We start from the raw sequence: 10,741 nt of genomic DNA on the forward strand, positions 1-10,741 counted from the left end.
AATGTATATGGTGTCATTAACCAATGTTACCTCAGTAAATTTAATCTCAACATTAAAAAAATAATTTATTGGGGGTTGGGAATGAGGGAGTACGTAGGGATGTGGAATAAATAAAATCAGCTGCGGGTTGCTAATTGCTGAAAGTGAGTGCCGAGAGCATGGGGTTCACCATACTATGCATTCTACTTTTGTACCTGATTGAAATTTGCAAAATAAATATTTAAAAGAATAAGTTCCCTGGTGATCCCTGATGCAGGAGCTTTCTCACTGGCTCCCACCCCTTCTCTCATTAGCCTCCTACCGCATTTGGGGACCTCCCCCCACAACTTCTGAGTCTTCCTGCCTCTCCTCCTAACCAGGCTGCCCTGGGCTCTGGGACCCACTTTAATACCTGGGTAGCCCATGAGAGTGGTGTGCTGACTCCCTAAAAATAAAGAGATCAGTTTTCACCCTAAAAGGAATTCTGCCCCAGCTTTACAAAACACCCCATTCAGGTAAAAGCGACACGCTAGCATAGACAGCATTTCAGGTTAGTTCTCTTCCTCCTCCTATTTGTATTCTAACTGATAATTGTCTAACAAGGGCTGACTCAGGGAGTTATAACAGGACCCAGTAGGTTAGTCTTGGGGAGAAAGCACAAGTCAATGTGGCGAATAGGTGGTTGCTTTGCATTCTAAACAAATGATATGCAAGGCAGCCCTGCCCGCTGAGCAGCCCTTGCTCAGGATGGTGGCCTGCTTGATTCCAGGTCAGGGCACATGCCAGGGCTGCAGGTTTGGTCCGTGGTTGGGGTCCTTATGGGAGGCAACTCATTGATGTTTTCTTCTCTGTCTCTCCCTTCCACTCTCTCTAAAATCAATGAAAACATTTTTTTTAAAGGAATTGTGTCATACATAAATAAAACGCTCTTAAAATAAACCATATAACTTTCCCTCAGCTACGCATCTCTACTGCAGTAGCCCGGTGGCAGGCAGCTAGCAGAGCCAGCCCAGCCGAGGTGCCCTGGACCCCCATGCATTTCCGTGAGACGGGAGAGGGGACCAAGGGCAGGCGGCCCAGCCCGATTAACCAACCTTCCTCCTATCTGAGCATCAACTGGCAGCTGCTCCTTTAACTTAACTTTGTCTACTTTGGCCTAAAAAATGCAAGCTTGCAGCCCTGAAGTCAGCTGAGGTGAATGTTCACCACCACCCCCTCCGCCACCCCAAAGGTGTGCTTCTGAAGAGAGGCAGAGAAGTTATGTACGGAAAGCCGTGTTTCACTTCAAACACATGTGGGGCAGATGGGGAGAGTCACTCTGGATTACACTAATAATGTAAAGGTGGGACTTGTGTCTGCTATTCCCCCCCCCCTTTTTTAAATATATTTTTATTGATTTCAGAGAGGAAGGGGGAGAGAGAGAGAGAGAGAGAAACATCAATGATGAGAGAGAATCATCGATTGGCTGCCTCCTGCACGCCTCCCACTAGGGATCAGCCCACAACCCAGGCATGTGCCTGACCAGGAATTGAACCATGACCTCCTGGTTCATAGGTCGATGCTCAACCGCTGAGCCACGCAGCAGGCTGTCCCCTTTCAACATTTCCTGGAGGGAGGACAGGGACTGAGCTTTTCGGGGAGGGAGGGAGAGGGAGCTGTGGCTTCTGCAGCCACTTGCCAAATGCCTCTGACCAAGGGACTGGGAAAAGTGGACGTGTTACGGTTGGCCTGTGCCCTTGTCCCCAAGCACATGTGAGACAATGTCAGCACTTACTTCTGGCTCTAAATCGCAAAAACACTTCCTCTCTTTCTGCCAGGACCATTCTTCCTCCCACTCACCCCCGGAGTCCGACACAGTTTCCATTCCAAGGAGACCTGGTAATGATTCCAAGGAGACTGGCTAACATGTTCCCGTGACAGCGCTGGCGGGCGGCGAGAGAGGGCACGGGATAAGTTTAGGCTGAAATGAATTAGGAAACATTTTCAAGTTGCTCTTTGAAGCTTTTATTGCCTTATCATCAAACGGCTTCTCTTCTGTGGCTATATATTGATTTTCTTCTGACGATGAAAAAGTGTTTCATCTCTTCTATGATAATCAAATAGTCTCAGTTAACGGTAGCCTTCTTTTTTCTGAGCCATATTATTCCACATATAATAGAATTATCCCACAGGCCCCATCTCACAGGACTGCCATTCAGCATTAGTCTCTTTCTAATATTATTTTTCCTATCACCCCCCACAATAGGACGTCTCCGTTCCAAACATACAGCTGCAGGGGATTATATCATTATTTGCCTTTGCTCTAGTCAAAGTATTTTATGGGAGCTTCCTGTCATTTGTCCTGATCTATGCTACTATTTATCAAAACATCACCTCTGAAATTGCCTGCTTCTCTAAGGTGCCAGAAAAATATATTTCATGTCAAATACAAGTTAAGCCATTATAAATCCCACTGGGGTTTCAAAACGGGGCACACTTGGGATTTTATTTTCCTCTAAGAATAATGCCCTTCCTAATACTAAGTCAATGGACTTGTAGATGAGTATACTGTCATAATATGTCCCCAAAGCCCCTGGCCCATTAGAAAATAGTCACAAAAAATGTGTTTCTTTCCTTCATACTTGTGCGGTGTATGAGAAGGCTGACCTCATGTTTGGTTCAGTGTTCATACCTGAGTGGGAAGTGGGTTAATATCTTTCCTGGGTGGAAAAGGAGGTATTAGACCCAAATCAGGAACTCTGGAGTCTCGTCCTACAACTGCTGTAGGCTAGTAGTTCCCATGGCATCAAGCACATCTTAGCCTCCCTTTGTCTCAGGTAGTCATTTGTAATCTTACAATGTCTTAAGTCACCCTAGAAAGATTATTTACAACTTCACCTTTCCATTTTCTTGCTGTCATTTCCATCCATCATTCCTTTGCCATCCTCTCTGCTCACTACCTGGTGTTTTGACAATGGCTTCTTGAACTTCTTTGTCACAGACATTTAGTTTAATAGCAATCTTGTCAAAGCTCAGCTCTGATGTTTTGTTTTGTTTTTCAGAGAGGAAAAAAGAGGGAGAGATAGAAACATCAATGATGAGAGAGAGTCATTGATCAGCTGCCTCCTGCATGCCCCACACTGGGGACTGAACCCACCACCCAGGCATGTGCCCTGACCATGACCTTCTTGTTCATAGGTCAAGGCTCAACCACTGAGCCACGCCAGCTGAGCTAATCTTACTTTTTGCTCCAAATTATTCCATGGCTGGCCATTGCATCCCTGGTGTTTAGGGCCCTCCAAAGTGGACTTGCAACGTACCATTCCAAATAGTTAGCAATTTCCTACACGTCCTTTATACTCTAGACTATTTGAACTTTGCTTTTGACAGTTTCTGAATGTGCCTTCTTTGTATTTTCAAGGCATATCACATACCACACAGATTTCTCTATTTGTCTAGAATTTAGATGGCAACCTTCTAGATAATAACCTTTCCAAGGATAGTTGCTAGCATTTATTGTCCAAATATTTTTCCCCATGGACATTCATCATCTCTAGATTTTCTAATAATGTTAGGTGGATAGTATTATCTGTATTATTCAGATGGGAAGTCATAGACTCAAAAGTGGTTAAATGGTGTCCTCAAGCAACACAGCAAGCATGTGACCACTCACGCCTTAGTTGTTTGACCTGTATCATCTAGAAGAACACTAAATGGAATAGTAGTCAATAATATTGTAATACCTATGCACAGTGCTAGGGGGGTACTGGACTTATGGGGGATCACTTTGGAAATTATATAAATGTCTAACCACTACGCTGTACATTTGAAACTACTATATACTAATATTTAATGTCAACTCTAACTAAAAAAATAACAAACATAAAAACACTAAAGTGAATGAATCATGATGCTGGCACTTGCCCAGTAAATGTAGCTGGGCAAAGTTAAACATGAATGAATGTAAAATGATGTTTTTATACCTTTAATGCAGCCCCTTCACTTTAGATAATTGCCACCAGGTGGCAGTGGTTCGCTACAGCCGTAAAGTCTGGTCTCAAGATTTACAAAAAAACGGAATAGGAGAACAGGAAAGGTCAGGGGAAATTATTTGATGCACCTCCTTATTTTATGATAAGAACACTGAGAATCTGTAAGGCTATTCAAATTATTCATATCTTTTAGTTAGCCAAAGAGCAAAACTTAAACGTGGGTCTAAAACTACCAAAGCTAGTAATTTCTTCATTATACACACTTGTGTATTTTTTTTCTTCAAAACTTACAATTTATAGTTATAACTTCCCCATATTTTCAATATTAAAATATTCATTAAAATAGCAAATGTGATCAAAATTAAACAAAAAATTTATTATAAAAATCTAAGCATTTCAAAACAAGTAATAAGGCTTACATGTAAAAAAAAATGTTAAAATATAGATAATGCAAAAAAGGAAAAAATTACATTTCCAACAACTAGAGATAATTATTATTGGGTATATATTTTCCCAGAGGCTTTTTTTACTCATCTGTAAAACCCATTTTAAAAAATTAGACATAATTTTATTTTAAAACTAGAGGCCTGGTACCCAGATTCATGCACTGGTGGGGGGCATGGCCTGCGGGGATCAGCCTGGTGTGGGAGAGCCGCTCACCCCGGTCAGTGGAGCAGCTGTGGACCCACCCTCTGAGTGGCTGCTCCCACTGTGGGAGTGCACTGACCACCAGGAGGCAACTCCTGTGTTGAGCATGTGCCCCCTGGTGGTCAGTGCACATCATAGCCTCTGCTCGACCAGTCATTCTGGTTGTTCCACCCTTCAGTCTCTGGGCTTTTATCTATACTAATAAAAGAGTAATATGCTAATTAGACCAGGAGACCTTCCAGATATCCTTCCAGGCAAAGCTGGGGGCTTGGCCAGCCTGCAAACTGCCCCCATACGGCCCTCAGCCCTTCACCCAGGCCGGCCACGCCCCCCAGAAGGGACCTTCACCCTGATGGGGGCGTGGCCAGCCCACAAATGGCTCTCAGCCCCTTGCCCAGGCTGGCCACACCCCCCAGCGAGGACCCCCACCCTTGATCCGGGACCCCTTTCAGGGCAGACCAGCCGGCCCCCACCCATGCACCAGGCCTCTATCTATACTAATAAAAGGTAATATGCTAATTAGACTGGGAGACCTTCCAGACATCCTTCCAGACAAAGCCATGGTGGCGGGGCCGAGGCAGAGGCAGTTAGGGGCGATCAGGCCAGGAGGGGAGGGCAGTTGTGGGTGATCAGGCCAGCGGGAGCGGACGCAGTTGTGGGTGAGCAGGCTGGCAGGCAGAGTGGTTAGGGGCGATCAAGCAGGCAGGTGAGCAGTTAGGAGCCAGCGGTCCTGGATTGCAAGAGGGATGTCTGACTGCTGTTTTAGGCCCGATCCCTGTAGGGACATCCACCGAGGGGTCCCAGAGTGGAGAGGGTGCAGGCCAGGCTGAGGGACACCAGCCCCACCCCCATGCACGATTTTCGTGCACCAGGCCACTAGTCAACACTAATAAAAGAGAAAAATGGTAATTGGTGTACGACGATACCCTTTTCATTGGCTAATCAGGGCTATATGCAAATTAACTGCCAACTATGATTGGCAGTTAACTGCCAACAAGATGGCGGTTAACTGCCAACAAGATGGCGGTTAATTTGCATATGTAGGCACAATGCAGGGAGGCGAAAGGGAAAGCAGGAAGAAGCCCCCTGCCACTGACAGTGATCAGAAACCCAGGGGGGAGCTAAGAGCTGGGGGGCAGGGCAAAGGCGGCCCTGGGGCCGCCTTTGCCCTGCCCCCCAGCCATGATCGGAGAATCAGGTGCCTTTTCCGCCCTGGCCAGTGATAGCAGGAAGTAGGGGTGGAGCCAGCGATGGGAGCTGGGCATGGTCGAAGCTGGCAGTCCCAGGAGCTAGGGGTCCCTTGCCTGGGCCTAAAGCGGAGCCCACGATCACGGGGCCGCTGCAGCTGCGGGTCCCCGCTGCCCGGGCCGGACGCCTAGGCCAGAGGCCTTAGGCCTGGGCAGGGGCAGAGCCTGCAACCGCGGGGAGCTGGGGGTCCCCTGCCCAGGCCTGACACCTCTGCCAGAGGCCTCAGGCCTGGTCAAGGGGCCGATCCGGTGATTGGTGATCGGAGGGTGATGAGGGTCAACTCCTCTGGCCGAGGCATCAGGCCTGGGCTGGGGGCTGAGTCGGGGATTGGGGGGATATGATGGTCCCCTTGCCCAGGCCTGAAGCCTGGGTCAGAGGCGTCAGGCTTGGGCGGGGGGTGGAGCAAGCGATCAGAGGGAGATGGGGGTCCCCTGCTCAGGCATGATTCCTGGGCCAGAGGCCTCAGGCCTGGGCGGGGGCCAGAGCCAGTGATCGGGGGGAGATGGGGGTCTCCTGTCCAAGCCTGGCACCTCTGGCGGGGGCGTCAGGCCTGGGCAAGGGGCCGATCAGGTCATCGGAGGGTGATGGGGGTCTACGCCTCTGGCTGAGGCATCAGGCCTGGGCAAGGGGCCGATCCTGCGATTGGAGGGTGATGGGGGTCAACGTCTGAGGGCTCCCAGTATGTGAGAGGGGGCAGGCTGGGCTGAGGGACACCCCCCCACACACACACACCCAGTGCACGAATTTCGTGCACCGGGCCCCTAGTATATATAGATTAGACATTTTTCTTTACTCATTTTTTAAAAATTAGATACAAACCAAGACATAATGTAATAACTTGTTAATCAAATTAACCTTAAATTTTCTCTATAATCTTACTTTTATAAATAGACATTTTCTTTAGGGAACCACCTGGATCTTTTTATTTTATTTTTTAAATATGTTTTTATTGATTTCAGAGAGAGGGTGGGAAAGGGAGAGACAAACATCAATGATGAGAGAGAATCATCAATTGGCTACCTCCTGCACATCCCTACTGGGGATCAAGCTCACAACCTGGGCATGTGCTCTGACAGGAAATTGAGACAGTGACCTTCTGGTTCATGGCTCGGTGCTCAGACACTGAGCCTCACCGGCTGGACTCCTGGATCTTTTAAAATTCTCCCAAATTAACCATGTTTACTAATAAGGGGAGACCATTTTTAATGTACTGTTTTCTTCTTCATATACTTCTTGAGAAGATTCTCGGGAAAAATTTCAGTTTCATTTATATTTTGCTTTTTCCTCATTTTCTTTTCAGTACGGGAAAGAGAAATGTCAAAACCCTGTGTACCCAATCCATCTCCACGTAGAGATGTATCTTTTTTGCAAAAGGCATTTCTTTTTCACTTTTGAAACGTTATTTCTTCCACCTCACCTGTCTTCTTAGGATGATGATACAATACCAGAGCATATTTCTCAGCTGAAAGGACCAGGTCAGTTACATAAAATAGTACATTTTACACTAATGAGTATATGATAAGATGGTTTTAAATGCCTGACAAAGGTCAATCACATTGTCTTTACTAGAATGATTGCATGCCTCTTATGGTGGGCTCTGTCATCTTTCTCTCTATACAGGGGTGCTCTCTGAATCTATAAATATTATTACCAGTACTACGAAATTTTGGCCCATGTGATTTCTATCCTCTGTATCTGCTGTTCTTAACGGTCTATCACCTTTGCCTTATGGGTATGCTGTAGAGGTGAGCAGGAGGAAAAGAAGTTTTGGGGGGAGGAGGGACCAGAGATAAGTGCCAACTATTAGTACTCTCTTAATGGGGACCACTGTCGGAGTTAAAGATGTGGGGGAAGAGGAAGGCAGACGAGAGAGGACTTAGGGTGACTTGGGAATAGTCAAAGCAAGAGGATTGGGGTAGGAGCCCTGCTAAGAATGTTCTATATGACAACTTGGACTCAATACTTATGTAATTAAATTGTCAATGTTTCTGAGGCCCATTAATCCCAAACTCTGATCCCTTCATGTCATAAAACTCCAGGTGCCTATGTGTCCTAGCTTTGTAGCCTTCTACCATTCTTCCATTGATGAGATGGAAAATGAATCTGAGGAAATAATCATTTGATTATTTAGCTCCTCTCAGGTGGGATAAAGATAGTCATGTGGCAGGAAGTGCTGTGCAGAGAAGGTGCTCTGGGCCTCGGCCCCCCATCCACCCAGGCCAACTGCTGAAGTACTGGTACGCGGCTCCCACTGCACAGCCACCAAGGTGAACTGGAGCATCAGTCTGTAGGAGTCACCTGGTTGTTCCTCTTCTGATGTTACAGTACCAAGGACAGGAGTGGACAAGGGGTCATTAGTGAGACAGAACTGTGAAGGATGAGGAAAAATGCCTGGTTCTGGCTGGGAAGTTACCAAACTGTTAAAATCCAGTTCTTCTCGACTATGTCATTTCTCCCTGTGAGTGTCCTTTACTACTCACATGCATTTCACTTCTGGTCACCAGAAGTGTAGAGGCTTTCCTCTAGACCAGCGGTTCCCAACCTGTGGGTCGCGACCCCTTTAGGGGTTGAACGACCCTTTCACAGGGGTCGCCTAAGACCATCAGAAAACACACACACACACACACACACACACACACACACACATAGTTTTTGTGATTAATCACTATGCTTTAAGTATGTTCTATTTGTAACAATGAAATTGGGGGTCACCACGACATGAGGAACTGTATTAAAGGGTCGCGGCATTAGGAAGGTTGAGAACCACTGCCCTACACCAAGCAGTTCTCTGTGACACCAGCTGGGGGTCCTACAATTTAATTCAGTTCTGACACTGTCGACATGAAGACAGTGTCAGAGGCCACAGGCCAAGCGCTCAGTCCCCCAAGAATGTCTCCTCCCCTCACTCACCCCCCACACACCCTTCAGAAGCTGGTCACAAGCCCAGGTTAGCACCTCTGCTTCTGACCAAGTGACTACTGGTGGCCCATGAGGTCTGAAAGGTTGGCGACCGCTGGATTAGAGGTTCCAAAGACCCACCCTCCTTGGGTTTAATTTCCTAGAGCAGCTCACACAACCTGAGGAAACACTTATGCTCTGTTTACTAAAAGGTATGATAAAGGACACAGATGAAAACCCAGATGAAAGAGAAACACAGGGCAAGGTATGTGGGATGGGGATGGAGCCTCCATGCCCTGTCTGAGCACACCACTCTCCCAGCACCTTATAAGTTCACCAACTTGGAAGCTCTTTGAAGCCCAGAGATTTGGGGTTTTATGGAAGCTTCATCTCTTAGCTCCATTTTCAAGTCTTCTCCCTTCTTAAGAGAATGGGGGATGGGGTGGAGGCCTGAAAATTCTAGGCTTCTATTCATGGTCTTTCTGGTGACCAGTCCCCATCCAGGAGCCATCAAGGTGCCCACCCAGAGTCGTCTCATTAGAACCACAGACACTTCCATCACCCAGGAAACTGTAAGGTTTCAGCTTTGTCAGGAACAGAGGTCAAAGACCAATATTAAAACAAGAGATGCTCCTAGTGTTCATATCACTTAGGAAATTACAAGGGTTTTAGGAGCTGTGTCAGGAACCAGGGGCAAAGACCAAGATACCTTTTCTATTAACTCAGATAGTATCTATAGTTCAAATCTCACAAGCCTATCCCTTAGGAGTCTTTAAGATCTAAGAACATCTATCATGCATATCCCAGGGACCTTCTGCTATTTCCCTCACCCCCATTCACAGCACACACACTTCTCCAAATAGCCAAGTCTTTCATCTATCCCCCATGGATATGGTTGTCTCTTTCAGAGTAGCTACAGATCTGAGCATCTTCCTTTAAGTATGGTGCCTAGATGGAAAAATATTCCAGGTATGAAACAGATAAGGGCTTTCATTAACTACCTCTTCCATTCTATATTTTACCACCTGAAAGATTAAAGTACTATAAAGAATTTTAGAGTACTTTGGCTTTGAAACATAGGGTCCAAATTTTATTAGTGGTCATATTGGCTGAAATGTTAAGCAAGTTACTAAATACCTCTGGGACTTTAAAAAAAAAATTAGAGAGAGGAAGCTCAGAGGAGAGACATCAATCTGTTGCCTCCTGTACACTCCCCAGCTAGGGATCAAACCCATAACCTAGGTACGTGCCCTGAACGGAAACTGAACCCATAACTTTTTGGTGCACAGGATGATGCTCCAAACAACTGAGCCACACTGGCCAGGGCCCTCTGAGCCTATTTTTGTCATCTATAAAGAGTGTTTTATCTACTCTCCCACAGGTATGCTGTAAGAGTTTGTAAGTGCTTAATATAGTGGACTTCAGTAAGGGGTAACTAATTTAACAGTATAAGACCATATCTCTTAGTAGTCATACTATTTGTTCTTACTCAACTGTTACTATGTTGACAACAGAACCTACTCTGGCTAGTTTAGCAGAAATAATTTATACGACTCAGTACATGCATAAATATGTAATTCAATCTTCATAGTATTTACCCACCTGACAAGTGTCACTGTTTTTCTATTCAGTTTCTTTAAATGCTAGTTATTACCCACTGTGCTATCATGACTCACTAATGAATAGCGACCCGCTACATTGCAGGGTATTAAATGGCCTGGAGAACCACTGGATGGGCAGCAACCAACTCTAGCCTGTGCGCCTAGACCTGGGCAGCCAGCTCCGGCAGTCTGCCGTGTGACCCCACACACAAAAATGGTGCGTGGAGTCCCACGCTAGTGTGACTGACAGCCTGGTGCAAAGGGGTCTGGGAAATGAGTACAGAAAGCACACCTAGAAGTTTGCCGATGTTAATCAAACAAATCCACAGAAATGAAATGCTGCTTAAACATATTTAAGCAAAAGTACATGGGTTGGACAAACTCAGTGGACTAAGC

Source organism: Myotis daubentonii, chromosome 1, assembly GCF_963259705.1.
Source record: "Myotis daubentonii chromosome 1, mMyoDau2.1, whole genome shotgun sequence".
NCBI classification, from domain to species: Eukaryota; Metazoa; Chordata; class Mammalia; order Chiroptera; family Vespertilionidae; genus Myotis; species Myotis daubentonii.